A 5,747-nucleotide genomic window follows, 5' to 3' on the forward strand; every position below is an offset into this window, starting at 1 on the left:
CACTCGAGCCACCGGTAGAGGGATTCATTTTTTGACATCTTCATCAAAGTTATAGAGAGTTGAGTCATCTTTCCAATGCCGTTTATTTCAGGTCAATCGGAGGTGTGGTTCAAGAGTTATCACCGGTTTAGTGGATACATATACACCCAGCTCGAGTCGTATTACCTCCACTCGATTGCACCCCAGGGAGAGACGACACGCGACTCGGTCCGTTCCACTCGATTGCAACCCAGGGAGAGACGACATGCGACTCAATCCGCTCCACTCGATTGCACCCCAGGGAGAGACGACACGCGACTCGACCGCACATGTTTGGTTTCACACGCTTCAGGAGACTCCCGAACCGACGCTCTATCTTGTCGTTTTAAGTTTTAGGGATTCACACGTTTTTACTATATATACATTTTGTTAAGTCTTGTTGAGGACATCTTATATTTTATTCTCGTTTTGTTCTTAAGGTTCTACCTAGACACCTAAAACGTTTGAGACTTTGTGTCCAGATATCTTTCAATCTGTTTAGTTTTTGCATTTGATTTCTTCTACAAAGTTGTTCATCTCATTCTTGTCTATCTTATTATGCTTTGTTCAATATTTTCTGGACTTATGTCTTTAGTGATGATTTCCGGATCTGAGTAGTGCTAGAGTTCTTGGGGATGGGATAGACTAGGTGGAGGATCTTACGATGTAGAGTGTTTAAGCTTTGATTTTTATGATTCCCTTCTGGACTAGTGTTAGAAATGCTAGTTTCTCTCTGATCAATTGGAACTAGGTCTTAGACATTTCCGCACCCAAAAGGTGTTCGATGAAATGTCTGACCAACTAGTGCCAGAGACTTACGTTCCTAGCCTAAGAGATTAGTTGTCTAGGACGTTTGTTGACGTGAATGAACTTGTTTGTCATGCCACGCTTGATCATGTTTCTCTAGCGAGAGCTAGGTTTGGAAGTGGTTGAGTCTGAGTAGCTTCTGTCAAGAGATTGGATTAGCTAAGTTGTGATGTTCATCGTTTAGGGATAGTTTGCTTGTGGCATGTTAAACACTCTGTAGACTAGGATACTCCACCGAAATCAATTACTCCCATCCTTAGGACTTTTATCTTTTTGATTGATATTGCATTCCTGAGACTGTTTCTTATCTTGCGGTTTTGTTCATGCTTAGACTCGTTTTCGTTTTTACTCTTGTTTACTTCTTGTCATACATTTTCGTTTCTAATTCTGTAGTTCATTTCTGTTTTTGCATTTTCATCATTCTAGGACTGTTAGACAAACACTCTTTTTATATTGGCTTGACTTGTGATTTCTTGATTGCATCTTGATTGTTAGCAACATCCCACTTGGATTGACACCTTAAGTACTATAACTGCATAATGTTAATTGAACCTGCTAGGATAGACACACAAAAATCCTAGTATTAGTGCTTAAACAAAAGAAAGGCGAAAAAAAAAAGGGGATAATAGACGTTATATGGAAACTTGTCTTTTGAAGAAAAAAGAAGTCATATCCAATAAGGAAATTTCCTGATTCAATCCTTATCCCCTATATAATAAAACGGAAGTACACAACATTTTTTTGTAAACTATATAATATGGGTTATAAGACTAATTATTTGATTATTTGATAGGTTATAGGTTATATGAGTGGTAACCATTAGTTAAATCTCAATTTCAAATCCTCTTAAAAAAGATATTCCAAAAAAAAAAAAAAAAAATCTCTACAGAATATTTAATTAACCATATATAAACAACAAAATCTCAAAAATTAATCACTCTTCCACGGATTAAGAGCGATTTTCGATTATACTAGCAATTATATATCAAAATAACAGAAATAATTTTTATTATGATTGATTTGATAAATTTCAAAAAATTTAGGCTAATCCGCGGAATAATCATAAGAAATCTCAAAAAAAAATTCAAGTCCTCATATTTAGCATATGATTTTATTACATAATGTTTTATTCACAACAATTTTTAAAAACAACCAAATAAATTATATTTTATATAAAAATCCCCTATATAATAAAACGGAAGTACACAACATTTTTTGTATACTATATAATATGGGTTATAAGACTAATTATTTGATTATTTGATAGGTTATAGGTTATATGAGTGGTAACCATTAGTTAAATCTCTACAGAATATTTAATTAACCATATATAGACAACAAAATCTCAAAAATTAATCACTCTTCCGCGGATTAAGAGTGATTTTCGATTATACTAGCAATTATATATCAAAATAATAGAAATATTGTTTATTATGATTGATTTGATAAATTTCAAAAAAATTAGGCTAATCCGCGGAGCAATCATAAGAAATCTCAAAAAAAAAATTCAAGTCCTCATATTTAGCATATGATTTTATTGCATAATGTTTTATTCACAACAATTTTTAAAAACAACTAAATAAATTATATTTGATATAAAAATTACAATATAAATAAAAGAAAATTCAACACATGCTCTAGCACGGGTCCTAATCTAGTTATTACTAATAAAATGGACAATTTGAGCGCTCTAAGAATGTCCACATGAGCACTTCTAAAACACTTTCTCCATATGCCACATTTCCTAAAGCAAGTTTTTTTTCTTCAAAAATTGTCCAGAATAAGAAGAAACTCACTCAGCAAAGAATGCAAAAATAATAATATTTTAGGTCCAAAAATCTAATATTTATTCAGCCAAAAATCAATCCAAAAAGTTACTACTAATGAAAGAGACAAACAAAGGGGAAAGATGATGATAAACCCAGAACGAACTACATTTGAAGAGGATTAGAGTTAAGGGATGACAAAGGGTTATTTCATGGGTCATTAATTGCTTCCCATATAACTGCTTTAGTAATTTGTGCTATCAACTATGTTAATGTGAGATTTTGATGATTTATTAGTCTTCTCAAGTACTATGTGTTGCTTTGGTTTTCTTTTCTCTATCTAGTTCACGATAATATATGGTGTTGTGAGTTTGGTCAATATGTGCCATGCACATCCCATTAACGATTCTTAAATTAGTTGGTAAATAGTGCAAATGGAAAAAAGCTTCCTTCGTATTCGTGAACAAAAGTGTAAAAATCAAATTATTTAGTCTCAGTATTTAGTAATTGATTGATAAGTCATTTAGTGTAATACACATATTTTCCCAATATTTCTTCAGCTTATTCCCAATACAAGTTTTACGATTTGTCTTAGAATACTTCTTCAGCTTCTTCTTCTTTTAACTATTTAAGAAAATTTATAACTATTTAAGTTAGTATTTCTTAAATGCACGTCACAGGTGACCCAGAATACGCCATTGACAACCTTAATCTTAGCATTCTTCACATCGTAAATCGCTGGGTCAAACTTTACGAAGCCGACGTATTTGCGTCCGGAGTGGTCGTTCTGGTCCATGGCTTCTTTTGTTATGCTAAATCCAACGGGGTATCTTGGAAGTCGTAGGTGCTGGGTGAAGGAAATTCTGAACAACCCGGAATATCTACCCTGGCAATGCACGAATCCTCCTTAAAAGTCCACCGGACTGGTCCCTTGCCGCCACCGTATTCTTCGATCTCCAGTTTGTAGTTTCCTGTTGTTATTAGATAAAACGAACAAGATTAATTAATGAAACAAACAAAGATTGGTTACTGGTTAAAAGCGAAAACAAATTATAAAGAAAAGGTACCATTACTGGAGGCGGAGTTGGATGCTCTTGAGGAAGATCCACTCATTCTCGAATTAAGATGTTTTTGGAATCTGTTGATGAGTTTAAGAGTGAGTTGATTGATCTGAATATCTGACGCTAATGGCGATCATCTAGTTGCTATTTATAGACTGAAGAAGATAGATTGTGTCTCTAAAAGGGTCTAGGCTACATTATACTAGGCCAACTTGATAGGCCCATCGTGTCGAAATGTCGATCAACATAGAAGTAACAAACTAAGGAACAAAGTATGAATATTTATAATGTTTGATGACAAACGTCTCACTCACTTATCCAAAATTCTTCGGTAACTTTATCAAATCCAATGAGACTAGTTGATTACTCCCCACATTTTGACACTCGGTCAATCAAATTCTTATATATGAAATCTGGAGTAAGTAAATTGTAAGCAATTAACTATATGAATACAATATAAACTATGAAATCTCTATGACATGGAGCTATATAATATAAACTAATATATATATATATATATATATTATGAAAATTAAGCTAGATTTTTGTTTCTTAATTTAGTTAAAACATAACCTTAGATTATTTCAATTAAGAAAAAAAACCAATATTCCTTTTTTTTATAGTTAATCTATATGTCAATCACATTAAAGTAGCTATATTATTTCAATTTTACATTAATTGCTAAAACTATATTATGAAGATGTAAGATATATATTATGTCTTATCTTGGAGAAGGTAAATCTAGCTTGATTTGTAAGATGTAAGCTTATATTCTTTAATTAAAAATCTTTTTTTTTTCTCTAGTTAACTTTTTTTCTTTAGAATTTATATATGGATTTAATTCTGGTGTGTCCCTATCCCAAAAATTATTTTCTATATTATCCACCTTAATTCTACATACCTCTGTATTTTCACAATAATTATAATTCTCAGTTTTTCCCTTTCTTTAGTTTCGCATTATTTAAATAAAATAGAGATATTGAATATATTTTAAAAAAAACAAAAAAACAAACCAATCACAATTCATCTCTTTCCCAACTCGACATCATCCCACGAAAAACAAAATTTCCACCATTGAAGCTCCATTGAAACTCGTTTTAGGTAATTTCTTGGTGTATTCAACTATTTTTGTTCAATTTCAACATATTTGAAACTTGTTTATAGTGTAGGTAGTGTTGATGTGTTAGGATTGTAATGTGTTCTAATTTGGGGACATTCTTAGATTTCTTATAAATACGTTTTTTATGTAAATCTTGTTAATTCTCATTTGTTCAAGTTTATTAGAGTCAGAGTACGTTTATTATTTATGGAGCTAGTGGTTGAAGAGAGCTAGATAGAAATTGGATTAGGTTTTCTCGTTTCTGCAGATTTAGGTACAACAAATATTAACTGATACAACTGGTAAAACTGAAAGAAAGCGAAAACTATTCTAATGTTAGTTTCTATTATATTTGCAGGGAGTAATGAATAATAATCTCCACACATTCATTCATTTTGATTATGGGGGAATTATTTAAACAATGAAGATGAAATACAATGGATTTCAAGAAAAGATGTTCGACATGCTCTTTTGATGAAAACACCTATTGAGCAGGTTACTTATTCTGCATTGGTTGATAAAATATGCAAAAAGATGATGGTAGCTGCAGGGACGAAGATGAAGTTTAGCTACATTCCAGTTTCATTGAATCCTAAAAATCCAATATATATCCTTGATGGTGATGGTATCATGACTCTTTATGTATGTGAAAGTGTGAACATAACGAGCTGCTCTGAAAGCTTGTATGACATTTTCTGTGATTAGTTTCTATGTAGGTGATGTTTTGTAACAGTTTTTGTTTTGGTTGTAAGACTCGATTGTTCTGTTTTTGGTTGCAAGACTGGTTTCTGCAGTTACGGTACAACTGACTGTAGCATGTACAACTAGGATACACCTAAGTTTAATTTAAAACTCGACAATTTTCATACTCGTGGTACAACTATGGTACAACTTTGAACTTTATAAGTACTAAAATTTAAAATTCAACTAAATCCATCTATTTCTATGTTAGTGAATACAAACATACACAAAACAACTATAGAGCAAATATTATGG

General features: G+C 32.1%; 1 pseudogene across 1 annotated transcript; it reads right to left on the reverse strand.

The window, feature by feature from the left end:
- Positions 1 to 3,219: 3,219 nt before the first annotated feature.
- LOC104728282 (14.7 kDa heat shock protein-like) lies at positions 3,220 to 3,756 on the reverse strand (annotated as a pseudogene). Its single transcript, XR_015571361.1, has 2 exons — positions 3,659 to 3,756; positions 3,220 to 3,562 (listed from the first exon to the last, which is right to left on the reverse strand). The product of XR_015571361.1 is annotated as a 14.7 kDa heat shock protein-like (transcript).
- Between the last annotated feature and the right edge of the window lie 1,991 nt (positions 3,757 to 5,747).

Source organism: Camelina sativa, chromosome 11 (genome assembly GCF_030686135.1).
Source record: "Camelina sativa cultivar CO46 ecotype springtype chromosome 11, ASM3068613v1".
Taxonomy (NCBI): domain Eukaryota; kingdom Viridiplantae; phylum Streptophyta; class Magnoliopsida; order Brassicales; family Brassicaceae; genus Camelina; species Camelina sativa.